Here is a 14,832-nt window from a genome sequence, read left to right as displayed (position 1 = left end):
ACTCTGCCAATTCCCACATAACTTCTGTGTCTCACAATTCCCAAGCCTCCCACCCTGCGGATAACTTAATGGAATGGAAACCCAGAAAGCTGAGGTTGGAAGAGGCCCAGCAGAAGCTTAAACAGCAGCAGCAGGCCTTAGACAGGGAATCTCTAGATGTGGAAAGGCAGAGGTTGGGGTTAGTTCCCCGTGGTGGCAGTCGCAGTGTTTTTGATAGCAATCCTGTCAGAGAGCAAGATTCCAGAAACCTGCATAAGATAGTCCCCCCTCACAAGGAGGGGGTGACATAAACAAGTGGTTTGCTGCACTTGAGAGGGCCTGTATGGTAGAGTTGGTCCCTCAAAGGCAGTGGGCTGCTATCTTGTGGCTATCTTTCACTGGTAAGGGTAGGGATAGGCTCCTTACTGTCAGAGAAAGTGATGCTAATAACTACAAAGTTTTGAAGGATGCACTCTTGGATGGATTTGGCTTAACCACTGAACAATACAGGATTAAGTTCAGAGACACCAGAAAGGAGTCCTCTCAAGACTGGACAGACTTTATAGACTGTTTAGTGAAGGCCTTGGAGGGTTGGTTACATGGCAGTAAGGTGACTGACTGTGAAAGCCTGTATAATCTAATCCTGAGAGAGCATATTCTAAACAATTGTGTGTCTGATTTGTTGCACCAGTACTTGGTAGACTCAGATCTGACCTCTCCCCAAGAATTGGGAAAGAAGGCAGACAAATGGGTCAGAACAAGAGTGAACAGAAAAGTTCATACAGGAGGTGACAAGGACGGCAAGAAGAAAGATGGTGAGAAATTTCAGGATGAGCATGGGGATAAAGGTAAAACTAAAGATCCTTCTTCAAATCCTAAACACTCTTCAGGGGGTGGGGATAATCATCTTCTTCCTCTTCTTCACAACCCACACACATTAAAAAGCCTTGGTGCTATGCGTGTAAAAATAAAGGCCATAGGCCAGAGGATAAGTCCTGCCCAGGTAAACCCCCTGAGCCTACCACCACTAATACATCAAACTCTAGTGCCCCTAGCAGTAGGGGTAATAGTGGTGGGACTGCTGGCAACAGTCAAAATAAGGATGTAGTTGGGTTCACTTATGGGTCCATCATAGAAACCGGGGTAGTCAGTCCCAAGACAGTTTCGGTCACACCTGGTGGCATTGGCCTTGCCACACTGGCTGCTTGTCCCCTTACAATGGATAAGTACAGGCAGTCAGTTACAATAAATAATGTTGAGGCTCAGGCCTACAGGGACACAGGTGCCAGTATCGCTTTGGTGACTGAAAACCTAGCGTCTCTTGCACAACACATCATTGGACAACAGTACAAGATTATTGATGTCCATAACTCCACTAAGTTCCTTGCCTTAGCTATAATTCAGTTTAGTTGGGGTGGAATTACTGGCCCTAAGCAGGTGGTTGTATCACCTAGCTTACCTGTAGACTGTCTCTTAGGTAATAACCTAGAGGCCTCAGGTTGAGCTGAAGTAGAGTTTAATACCCATGCAGCCATGCTGGACATCCCTGAGGAATTGCTTCCTCTCATTTCAACTGAAATGAAAAAGCAAAGGAGAGAAAAAGGCCTGAAAACGCAGGGTCCTTCTCCAACAACAGGTGAAAAGGGCATCAAAGTATCCCTTAACCACCCTGCCATTTAGGATACTGTTCCTGTGGTGGGAGAAACCTCTCCTGGGGTGCACCTGTACCAAGGGATTCATCAGCTAACACAGCTGTACTCCCTGAGGTAGAAGTACCTCTCTGTGTGGATAGCTAATATTGGTGAGAAAAATTGCACCATTTTAGTTAACATGGAGCATCCCTCCAACCCTCCCAGGGAACCTTTACTGTAGCAACCCTGCACTGCCTCACAACACTTAGGACAGCAGCTCTGCCCTAGTGTGGAGCTTATAGGACAGCATCCCTGCCCTGCTCCAACTCAAGAGAAACAGCAACCTTGTTCTCTCTTACAGCCATATGGACAAAATGTTTGCCCAGCTATGGCTTTACTGAGACAGCATCCCCGTCTGGCATTCTTATCATTTGATATAGGTCCAGTGGACAATTCCCACTGCTCCAAACTTAAACATACTAATAGGAACTCTGTGAATATAACTTCACATTGCTGGCTAGCTAAGAAACTTCAAACAGGGTGGTTCACAGCCCCACAGGGAAGAAACCATATAGTGGATGATAAAGGGAGTAACCAATCTATTACAGAGCTACTCTCCACTTATCACCACTTAGACAATAAAGACTCAACTGGCCAAGGTTATCCTTATTGTCCTTCGTTTGGGGGAGGGGGGTTGTGTAGGAAGGTAGCCTCTTTCTAGCCTTGTTACCCCCACTTTTGGCCTGTTTGTGAGTATATGTCAGGGTGTTTTTACTGTCTCACTGGGATCCTGCTAGCCAGAGCCCAGTGCTCATAGTGGAAGCCCTATGTTGTCAGTGTGTTTGATATCTGTCACTGGGGTCCTGCTAAGCAGGACCCCAGTGCTCATATGTTTGTGTTCCCTGTGTGGTGCCTAACTGTATAACTGAGGCTCTGCTAACCAGAACCTCAGTGTTTATGCTCTCTCTGCTTTTAAAATTGTCACTGCAGGCTAGTGACTAATTTTACCAATTCTGATTGGCACACTGGTACACCCTTATAATTCCCTAGTATATGGTACCCAGGTACCCAGGGTATTGGGGTTCCAGGAGATCCCTATGGGCTACAGCATTTCTTTTGCCACCCTTAGGGAGCTCAGACAATTCTTACACAGGACTGCTACGGCAGCCTGACTGAAATAACGTCCACGTTATTTCACAGCCATTTTACACTGCACTTAAGTAACTTATAAGTCACCTATATGTCCAACTCTCACTTAGTGAAGGTTAGGTGCAAAGTTACTTAGTGTGAGGGCACCCTGGCACTAGCCAAGGTGCCCCCACATTGTTCAGGGCAAATTCCCCGGACTTTGTGAGTGCGGGGACACCATTACACGCGTGAACTACATATATGTCAATACCTATATGTAGCGTCACCATGGTAACTCCGAACATGGCCATGTAACATGTCTAGGATCATGGAATTGTCACCCCAATACCATTCTGGTATTGGGGGGACAATTCCATGCATCCCCGGGGCTCCAGCATAGAGCCCCGGTACTGCCAAACTAACTCTATGGGGTTTTCTCTGCAGCTACCACTGCTGTCAACCCTCAGACAGGTTTCTGCCCCCTTGGGGCCTGGGCAGCCCAGTCCCAGGAAGGCAGAATAAAGGATTTCCTCTGAGAGAGGGTGTTACACCCTCTCCCTTTGGAAATAGGTGTTAAGGGCCTGAGAGGAGTAGCCTCTCCTGGCCTCTGGAAATGCTTTGAAGGGCACAGATGGTGCCCTCATTGCATAAGCCAGTCTACACCGGTTCAGGGATCCCCCCAGCCCTGCTCCGGCGTGCAACTGGATAAAGGAAAGGGGAGTGACCACTCCCCTGACCAGCACCTCCCAAGGGGGGGTGCCCAGAGCTCCTCCAGTGTGTCCCAGACCTCTGCCATCTTGGATGCAGAGGTGTGAGGGCACAATAGACACCTCTGAGTGGCCAGTGCCAGCAGGTGACGTCAGAGACCCCTCCTGATAGGTGCCTACCTTTCTCTGTAGCCAATCCTCCTCTGAGGGCTATTTAGGGTCTCTCCTGTGGGTTTCTCGTCAGAAAACGAATGCAAGAGCCCACCAAAGTTCCTCTGCAGTTCCCTCTTCAACTTCTGCCAAGGATCGACCGCTGACTGCTCCAGGACGCCTGCAAAACCGCAACAAAGTAGCAAGAAGACTACCAGCAACATTGTAGCGCCTCATCCTGCCAGCTTTCTCGACTGTTTCCTGGTGGTGCATGCTCTGAGGGTTGTCTGCCTTCACCCTGCACTGGAAGCCAAGAAGAAATCTCCTGTGGGTCGACGGAATCTTCCCCCTGCCAACGCAGGCACCAAACTTCTGCATCAATGGTCCTCTGGGTCCCCTCTCATCATGATGAACGTGGCCCCTGGAACACAGGAGCTGGATCCAAATGTCCCTGACAGTCCAGTGGCCCTTATGTTCAAATTTGGTGGAGGTAAGTCCTTGCCTCCCCACGCCAGACAGTAATCCTGTGAACTGCGTGAACTGCAGCTGCTAGGGCTTCTGTGCACTTTTGCAAGACTTCCTTCATGCACAGCAATGCCCAGGTCCCCAGCACTCCGTCCCACATTGCTCAACTCGCTGAGTTGGACTCCGACTTCGTGGGACCCTCTTTTGTTGTGCTGAGACGACTGCCATGCTCAGATCTTCTGAATGCCTGTTCAGGTGCTTCTGCGGGTGCTGCCTGCTTCTGCGTGGGCTCTCTGTTTTGCTGAGTGCCCCCTCTGTCTCCTCCTCGAAGGGGCGACCTCCTGGTCCTTCCTGGGCCCAGGCAGCACTCAAAATCCTCAACTGCGGCTCTTGCAGCTAGCAAGGCTTGCTTGCGGTCTTTCTGCTTGTAAAAACCTCTGCATCCTCCAGCATGCTGTGGGACATCTTCTGACCAAAGGAGAAGTTCCTGGCCCCTTCTGTTGTTGCAGAATCTTCGGCTTCTTCTACCCAGAGGCAGCCCTTTTGCACCTTCTTCAGGGGTTTATTGGGCTGCTGCCCCCCTGGACACTTGCGTGACTTTTGAACTTGGTCCCCTTCCTTTGCAGGTCTTCAGGTCCAGGAATCCGTCTTCAGTGCTGTGCAGTCAGTTGTTGTCTTTGCAGAATCCCCTATCTCGACTTTACTGTCTTTCAGGGGTAGTAAGGTAACTTTACTCCTACTTTTCAGGGTCTTGGGGTGGGGTGTCTTGGACACCCTTAATTTTTTCTTACACTCCCAGCAACCCTCTACACACTACACTAGGCCCGGGGACTTTTCGTGATTCGCATTCCACTTTTGTAGTATATGGTTTGTGTTGCCCCAGGCCTATTGTCTCCTATAGCATCCTGGGGAGTGCAAAGCCACAGTCTCTCAAGTCTCTCCAGTGGGTGGTTTGCCCAATGCTTCATCCTGGAGAGTGCAAAGCCAAAGTCTCTCAAGTCTCTCCAGTGGGTGGTTTGCCCACTGCTTTATCCTGGGGAGTGCAAAGACACAGTCTCTCAAGTCTCTCCAGTGGGTGGGTTGCCCACTGCTTCATCCTGGGGAGTGCAAAGCCACAGTCTTGCAAGTCTCTCCAGTGGGTGGTTTGCCCACTGCTTTATCCTGGGGAGTGCAATGCCACAGTCTCTCAAGTGGATAACAGTCTCCACTGGTTCTGGAGGGGGCCTGGTGCCCAGAGTGCTTCATCCTGCCAAGGACAGAGGTAGTGGATGTCATTCTCCACTGGTTCTGGAGGGGGCTTTGTGCCCAGAGTGCTTCATCCTGCCAAGGACTGAGGTAGTGGATGCCTTTCTCCACTGGTTCTGGAGGGGGCTTTGTGCCCAGAGTGCTTCATCCTGCCAAGGACTGAGGTAGTGGATCTGACATTCCACTGACGGTGGGGCAACATGGAAGCTGTCCAGGCCCCTGGAACTGACCACCAGCCTCGTACGACTGACCACTGGGGATGGCAGCCATGTCTGCAGTGGTGCCACTGGCACAGGATGTGGTGTGGCTGCTGGAGGTGCTGGCGACGGCCTCAGTAGCGGCGGTGCTTGCGGCGCTCATTGGGCAGCGGTGCTGGTGGGGAGCTCACTGAGCCTGCTGCTGGCGCCGGTGTCCTGGGCGGCGGTGCTGGTGGGGGGCTCACTGAGCGTGCTGATGGCAGCGGTATCCTGGGCGGCCATGCCTTTGGCGGCGGTGCATGTGGCGGTCGTGTCTGCCGTGCAGGTTGGCGGCAACTTCCCTTTCTTTCTCTGCCCCTTCCCCACCTTGGATGTTGGCGCAGCTGTCTTGCCACTCCCAACTGTTGTCCTGGCTGAGCCCTTGGTGGCAGGTGTTTTGGCCTTTTCCCTCCGGGCTGTGTGCAACTACTTTTGTTTTGGAGGTGGGGGAATGTCCTTGGCCTGGCTCCTTGGGACACTGGCTGCCCTGCTGCTTGGCACACTCCAGAAGCCGGTTACTGATGGCACAACTGTTCCCGGTGATGTCGTGGCTGAGGTGCTGGGTTGGGACCTGGAGAGGCGGGCCCTAGGGGACAGAAGGGGTGGGTGAGGTGAAGGGAAAACTTTTTAGACACACTGGGACGGGTAGATGGAGGGGGTTTGGGAGTGGAGGAAGAGGTAGTGGTGTTAGGAGGTGTTTGTTTGCTGACTTTGGGTGAAGGTGCATGGGCTGGAGGCTGTTGTGAGGTGGATGGCTGTTGGTTGGGTGTGTGACTGCGTTTGTGTACTTTGGGAGGAGGGCTCACAGACACACTGGGAGAGGACACAGGAGATGTGTGAATGGTAGTAGTGGTGTTGAGTGCACGTGAGCAGTGTGTGGTGAAGGGCGTGCTGGTGATGGAGGTAGTGGCTGAAGATGTGGTGCATGCAGGTGTGAGTGGAGACCTGACAGAGAGGGAGGAGGGAGACGTGGAGGAGGGGGACACAGTGGAGGCAGGGGCTGTTGGTATGTCTGCATGGGTATGATGCTTGAGTGAGTGCCTGTGGGATGTGTGGTGCTCATGTTTGCCAGAGCTACCCTTGTGTGTAGAGGTGTGTGCATGCTGGTCTGATGGTGTTCATGGGATAGGCTGAGTTACTGGGGATTGGGTCTTGGTGGAGGAAGTTGGAGGGGGAGGCTGGACACAGGGACAATGGCTGCCATCAGTGCTGAGGCCAGAGTCTGAAAAGCTCGCTGTTGGGCTGCCTGACCAGAATGAATGCCCTTCAGGTATGCATTTGTCTGTTGCAACTGCCTCTCTACACCCTGGATGGCATTCAGAATGGTAGACTACCCAACAGTGAGAGATCTGAGGAGGTCATTGGCCTCCTCACTGAGGGCAGCAGGTCTGACTGGGGCAGGGGCTGAGGTGCCTGGGGCGAAGGAGATGCCCACCCTCCTGGGTGAGCGGCCACGGGGCACACGCTGAGGGGCTGCTGGGAGCGCGGTGCTGGTAGGGGGGGTGGCGGCTGTACCTGTAGATGCGGTGGGCATAAAGGGGCCCGCCACTGCAAGGGAGCTTCCATCGGAGGAGGTATCTGAGTCTGTGTTGTCATCTCCTGTCTCCGCAGTGGTGCTCCCCTCGGCCTCCGTCCAACTGGTTCCCTCGCCGTCGGTGGACTCTGCCTCCTGGATCCTGTGGGATGCAGCTCCCTCTGTTACTGGTGCCCCTGCTCCTCCACCAGATGATACTAATGCACACATGGACAGGATGACAGAAGAAAAAAGGGAGAGAGAGAGAAAGGGAGCACTAGGTCAATTTCTGCACCACATCACAGAAGGCATACACAGTATCGTCACACACAGGGATCAGGATTGAGCACTATGCATTCCACTGTGAAACAATTGGCTAGATGCCACAGCAAGAGGAGGGCCAACCACCGCCAAATGTACCCCTTCTGAGACCCACTAAGCCCTGTCTGATATGGAATGCAACCTAGCTAGGTTACCTTGATTTCCCATTCAATCATTACCCTTGAGCTGGATCACACTGCAATGTCTGGCCTGGCATTAAGGGGCACAACTAACTAACACCCACCACTCAGATCCCATGCCACCTAACAAATATTGTTGAAACAGCCACTCTACTCACCCCCTTGTGGCTGCTGTGATGCCCTCAAGCGCCCATCCAGCTCTGGGTAGGCCACTGCCAGTATGCGGGCCATCAGGGGGGTCAGGTTCTGATGGGCACCTGTCCTCTTTGGGAGGCCATCCCCAGCTGGGCCTCCGCAGTCTTCCTTGCTCAGCGTCTAAGGTCCTCCTACCATTTCTGACAGTGAGCGCTCCACCTGCCATAGACCCCAAGGGTCCGCACATCCTTGGCGATGGCACACCATAATCCCATGTTTTGATGGGAGCTAACCTGAAGAGGCGATGCAGACGAGAGGACACCATTACACATACAATCCAACCTGTCACACATATGGCCCACCAATCCCATTTCTATCCCCATTGGTATACAGATCGCCTTCTGGCCACCATGTATGCCACCACAAGACATTCCCCCGATGAAACGATACTTGCACACACATCTCCATGCATCCTTCCCACATGCATCATGCCCAAGGTGTAGGCCCATACACCAGACCTTACTGTGGTAGGACCCCATCCACCAATTGCTCCAACTCCTCTGCAGTGAAGGCAGGGGCCCTTCCCCCCCAGTCACACGGGCCATGGTAGGTTCCAGACACAGGTCACAGCAGCACACGCAGTGTAGGTGTTCTGCTGTTGGAGGTCAGGAAACAAGTGAGAATTCAAATAGAAAATGGCAGTCACGTCCGCGGCGGTGTACACCGTCACCCCTGGCGCTGATCCCCACTCGCCACTGTACTCCATAGAGCCCCATATTTTCCAATGAGGAGTTACTCACTTCCACCTGTCCAAACATAAAGGAACCGCGGTCGCCATTTCATAGTGGCGGACAGCGATCAGATGAACCTTAACTGCATCACTGCCCAGATTTGCACATACCTTGCCATTCCCACTGTCCCATCACATAAATGCACTACGTACACTAATGTGGGGGTTCTATTGTTCAAATTATGACTGCCTACTCACTCTTGTGTCCCTTAGATACCTGCCGCTGTAGATGAATGGGAGAAGACAAACCCCCATGTACAGACCCCTTGTGGCTACACTGGAGGACAGGCACATTATACTGACTTATAGACTGGACAGGGCCACAATCACAGATCTGTGTGCCCAATTGGAGCCTGACCTAATATCAGCTATCCATCATCCCACTGGGATCCCCCTCCTTGTGCTAGTGCTATCAGTGTTCCATTTCCTGGCAACTGGTTCTTTCCAGGTGACAGTGGGCTTGGCAGCAGGAATGTCACAGCCAATGTTCTCAATCATGCTGGCAAGGGTTTTGTCTGCCCTGGTGAAACACATGTGCATCTACATTGTTTTCCCCCCAGGTGGAAGATTTGGCCTCTGTGAAGGCAGGATTCTATGCAATGGGGCATATCCTCAATATTATTGGGGCGATTGGTGGAACACATATTGCGTTTGTCCCCCGGCAGAATGAACAGATGTTCAGGAATCGTAAAAGTTTCCACTCACTGCATATGCAAATGGTGTCCTGGTGGACCAGTACATCTCCCACATCACTGCCAAGTATCCTGGGTCGGTGCATGACACCTCTGTCCTCAGGAATAGCAGCATCCCAAATGTGATAGCCCAACTACAGAGGCACAGGGTATGGCTAATAGATGAGCCAGAGTTCCCACCCACTGCATGTCAGTGTATGCCTTCAGGTGTTATCACCATAGCATTGTGTAAGTCCAAATGTTGTACCTCAATACTTGCAGGTGACTCTGGCTACTCAAACCTATTGTGGCTCCTGACCCCTGTGAGGACTGCCAGGACAGGGGCTGAGTACCGTTATAATGAGGCATATGGACGAACAAGAAGAATAATTGAGAGGACCTTCGGCCTCTTGAAGGCCAGGTTCAGGTGTCTCCATCTGACAGGTGGAACCCTGTGCTACTCACCCAGAAATGTCTGCCAGATAGTAGTGGCATGCTGCATGTTGCACAACCTGGCCCTCAGATGATATGTGCCGTTTCTGCAGGAGGAGGAGACTGGAGATGCCCCTGTGGCAGCAATGGACACTGAGGACAGTGAGGAGGAGGAGGCAGAGGATGAGGATGTGGACAACAGAACATCAGTTATACATCAATACTTCCAATGACACACAGATGAGACAGTGGAACTGATCATTGCTCTGACTATTGATTTCATCTGTGTGGCTGTAGCATGATGGCATTCACTTCCTTTGCATCTCAACTTACTGTCACCTACGGCTTCTCATTTTCCAGATGTTGGTGATATGACAACAATGTCCTGATGTGAAATCATACAGACAGTTACAGGTCACTAATTGTATGCTATCACAGTGTTCAGATCATTTGCACTAGAGGTGACTGTTTCCAAAAATGCACATTTTCAACACATAAAAGTGTCACTCAAATTGTGTTCAAGGGTGTCTATTGTACTGCAAATAATTGACTGAAAATGCAATGAAATGGGGTGATGGTGGAGGAAAGTCCTGGGTATTGTTCCAGTCTGTTTGTAGCACAGGTCCAGTGTCCAAGAGACCATAGGAAGGGGAGCAAAGGCAGTTCAAAGTGGTCAAGGTGACAAGGTGGGACACAATCAGGAGAGTCTCATTTCCTGGCGGTGGTCTCCATCTTGACAAGTGTCTGGCTTCTGTCTGGCTCACAGGGAACGTTTGCGGGGTGGTTCAACTTCTGCAGGGGGAGCGGTGTTGGTGGTCTGTGGGTCCTGTGGCGGGGCCTCCTGTCCACTAGCAGCAGAAGAAGTTGTGGGCTGGTCGATAGACTGGCTAGTGGTAGGGGCCCGCTGGTGTGCTGTCCATTCCCTCATGATGTTGGCCATGTCTGTCAGCACCCCTGCTTTAGAGATCATGGTGGCCTGCAAGTCCTCCCTGATCTCCTGATGGTGTTCCTCCTGCAGCCGCTTGTTCTTCTGCATGTTGATCAGGATATGGCCCGTCGTATCCAAGGATTGCTGGTAAGCCCTCAGGACATTAGTGAGTGCCTCCTGAAGAGTCGGTTCCATGGGCCTGTCCTCCCCCTGGCACACAGCAGTCCTCCCAGTGTCCCTGTTGCCCTGTGCCCCAGTCCCCTGAACGGGGTGTCCACTGTCACTGACCCCAGGTCCCTGATTGTCTTTGGGGTGAGGTGTGAACTGGGGTCCCTTTACAGGTGGGCACACTACTGATTGATGTGTCCTTGTGACAGAGGTGTGGGGACGCTGGGTGGGAGATGTGTTGTTGGATACTGAAGTGGGAGGCTCTCTGGTAGACGGTGAGTGGGCTTGGGTGACCGACTGTCCAGTGGACCCTGATGGGCCAGGTTGTTGATCCAGATCCTGAAGTCCAGAGTTACTGTCATCACTGGGGGCATCTTCTGTTGAGGGACTGGATTGTTGTGGCACCTCCGCTCCACCGACTTTGGCTGGAGCACCTGTGGGGATGTAAGTGATGTATTATGCTTCATGCCTGTGACATATTGTACATCCCTAGCTTCCCCACTATTGTTGCTGTTGCCCTGCCACCTTTGAATGTGCATGGTGATGTATTATGGGATTGTTAGTACCCGTATGCTGTGCATGCTTTGGTGATGGGTGTCCATGCAGGGTTGGGAGGGCTGTCCATGCATTGGTATGCCATGCAGGGCTTTGCATTAGGGTTAGTCATCTGCGTTGGTGCAGTGTGTGGGATGGAGTGGAGTGATAGGAGTGAAGGTGAGGGTGTGAGATGGCATGCAGGTATGTGGGGTGATAAGTGGTAAATGTTGACTTACCAGTGTCCAGTCCTCCGGCTTCTCCAGTGAGTCAATCTGGATGCAGGATTGCTAAGTCTTGCTCCTCCTATGCTGTAAGCTGTGGAGGAGGAGGTGAGGGTCCACCACCAGTCCTCCGTATGGCGAGCTGGTGTCTTGCTGCCACGGAACATACCTTCCCCCGTAGGTCGTTCCACCTCTTCCTGATGTCGTCCCTTGTTCTTGGATGCTGTCCCACAGCGTTCAACCTGTCCAGGATTCTCCGCCATAGATCCATCTTCCTTGCAATGGATATCTGCTGGACCTGTGCTCCAAAGAGCTGTGGCTCTACCCTATTTCCTCCACCATGACCCGCACCTCCTCTTCTGTGAAATGGGGGTGTCTTTGTGGGCTATGGATGTTGTGTGGTGTGTGTAAGTGTGTGGGTGTTGGGTAGTGTGGTTAGGTGTGCGTAGTGTGGTGCGTGAGGGATGTATGGGTGTGTGTGTGTGTAGTTGTCACACTGGTATTGATGTCAATCTGGTGGCAATGATTTGTATTCATAAGGGGTTGGGGGTAATGTGAGTGTGTGTTTTGTAGTGGTGTGGGTGGGTGAGTGCAGTGTGTATATGAGTGTCAGGTGTGTGTTTTTTTAGTTGGCCAATGTTGTGTCGTTTAGTATTTGGGTGTCCGTTCTGAGCGCGGCTGTGTGTACCGCCAATGGTTTACCGCTGTTGAATGTCTGACCTGGTGATTCGTGGGTCATGATGTGGTCGGCATTGTTTTGTTGGCATAACGGCATGGGTGTTGGTACCGCCACTTTAGAACTGAACTTTGGGCTGGCAGGTTTGTGCACGTGGCTGTATTCTGTCAGTTTGGCGTGTGTGTCATAATATGGCCACTGTGGTAGTATGTTGGTGGCCGTCACCATGGCAGTTAGCGGGATTTACCGCCATAGTCATAATGAGGGACTAAGGCCCTCATTACGACTCTGGCGGTCGGCAGTAATTTGGGGAAAGGTACTGCCAACAGTTCACTCCCTGGCCCTGATAGGGGTCTCCCCCGCGCCCCTCCCCAGAGTTCTCCCCACCCTCCCCCTCCCTCTCCTGCCCCCCACACATTTACACACCCACACGCGCACACACATGCACACACGCATACCCACATCCACCAACGCATGCACACATACATACCCACACACCGTAACACATACTAACATACATTGTTGCACACACGCATTCACAACCCACAACATACACATACTCTCACATTCAGGCATTCACACACTCATTCAGTGCGACTCATACCCTAATGAATGCATTTATAAACAGACTCCCCCCACACACGCAACACCCCCACACATGCACACAACACCCTTCACCCCCTTCTCCTGTCAGAGAACCTGACTTACCTGCTTGCAGGGTGTCCTCCGGCTGGAGACGGGACGCAGCACTGTTGTCAGCAGCAGTGTCCGCCAGCAAAACACTGCCAGGCCACATAATTGCTCATGATACGGTAGGCGGTGTTTTGCTGGCATGGCGCTGCTGCTGACAGCAGCACTACCTTGCCGCCATGACCGTCGGTGGTATTCCGCCAGCCTTCTGGCGGAATTTCATTGAGGGTCATAATGCATGTGGGCGGCTGGTAGCCACGTGACGGTATGTTGGTGGCCATCGCCATGGCGGTAGGCGGCAGTTACCGCCAATGTTGTTATGAGGGCCTAAATCTTATCAGTTAAACACCGTACAAACAATTACTGCCATAATGAGTCAGATAACTAGCAGAGAAAAATCCTTCAAAAAAGATGATGCAATTGTGTAAAAAGCATCTTTACAGTTCAATACTAGATTTTTTTTTTCAATAAAATGTAGGTATTTATCTGTGATACAATATCAATCAATCAAGAGGGTCTTGTAGAGCGCAAATTTGTCATCCCAGGGGGGGTGTTTCCAGGGGCTGGAGGGATGCTGCGGGCCTTGTCCTGCTGGCAATGGTGGTCGAAGGGCCAAGTCTTGAGCTGCTTTCTGAAGTCCTTCAGAGAGGGGGAGGTGCACAGGTGAAGGGGAAGGTCATTCCAGAACATAGTGGCGAGGTGGGAGAATGAGAGACCTCCGAAGTGTTTGCAGCAGATGCTGGGGACGTGGGCCTGGGCGAGGGAGGCTGAGCAGAGTTCTGTGGTCGCTCAGTGTAAAGTGAGGCAGTTGTTGATGTAGGCGGGTCAGGCATTGTGAAGGGTCTTGTTATCATGCGTGAGGAGCTTCAAGAGGCATCTGTGCTGGACCAGGAGCCAGTGGAGAGCCCTGAGGTGGGGAGTGATGCTAGTATTCCTGGTGAGGTCGAGGAAAAGTCTTGCTGCCGCGTTCTGGATGGTCTGGAAGCAGTTAATTAGTTGTTTCGTGATTCGGGCGTAGAGTGCGTTTCTGTAGTCGAGTCAGCTGGAGATGAGGGCCAGGGTGACTGTCTTCCTGGTAGAGATGGGAATCCATAGAAAGATCGTGAGGAGCATGCTGTGGATGTGGAAGCAGGCAGATGAGACGGCATTGATCTGTTGCTTTATGGTCAGTTGTGTATCAAGGATAATCCCAAGGTTGTGTGCATGGTTGGTGGGTGCGGTTAGGGGACTGAGGGTTAATGGCCACCACGTGTCATCCCAGTGGGAGGGCTTGTTCCTAAAGTCTGAATTTAGCTTGAGGCATATGGTCCTTATCCAGTTGGCGATGTTGGTCATGGTGTTTTGAAAGTTGGTCAGTGTGGTGGTGACGGCGTCCGTGAGGGATAGGACGAGCTTGATGTCGTCAGCTTATGAGACGATGTTGAGTCTGTTGGTGCGTGCGGAATCAAGTAGGTATTGAAGAGGGTGTGGCTGAAGGAGGAGCAAAGTGGATGCCAGAGATTAAGGTGTTCATGCTGGCGGTCAAAACACTGACCGACCCCAGAGCCCCGCCGGCCAAATTAGGAACATTTCTGGGGGCCGGTGGGTGGAAACATTGTTTCCGCCCACCGGCTCACAGAAAGGCCCAGCCGGGAGACTGACGGTGGTTCACATGGAGCTGCCGTCAATGCCTCTGTGCGGCACGTGCAGTTGCACCCGTCGCGCTGATCACTGCCCAAAAATTGGGCAGTAACCTGTGCGACAGGGCACTGCACCGGGGCCCCTGCACTGCCCATACAAACTGCATGGGCAGTGCAGGGGCCCCCAGGGGTGACCCGGGGCACCCCCTCCGCCAGCCTTTTCGTGGCAGGTGAACCCGCCAGGAAAAGGCTGGTGGAAATGGGAACATTATCTGCAGGGTAGCGCAGCTACCCTGGGGTATAGAGTTTCCACTCACTGCCAGGCTGCCTGACTGCGGAAGCCTGGCGGTGAGTGAGGGCTGCCGATGGCGGCCCTCACCTGGTCCATTATGCAGCAGGTTGTCCCGCATACCGGCTGGCAGTTTCAGCCACCAACGTCGGCATGGCGGG

Source organism: Pleurodeles waltl, chromosome 9 (assembly GCF_031143425.1).
Source record: "Pleurodeles waltl isolate 20211129_DDA chromosome 9, aPleWal1.hap1.20221129, whole genome shotgun sequence".
Taxonomy (NCBI): domain Eukaryota; kingdom Metazoa; phylum Chordata; class Amphibia; order Caudata; family Salamandridae; genus Pleurodeles; species Pleurodeles waltl.
Note: the sequence above shows the minus strand (reverse complement) of the source record.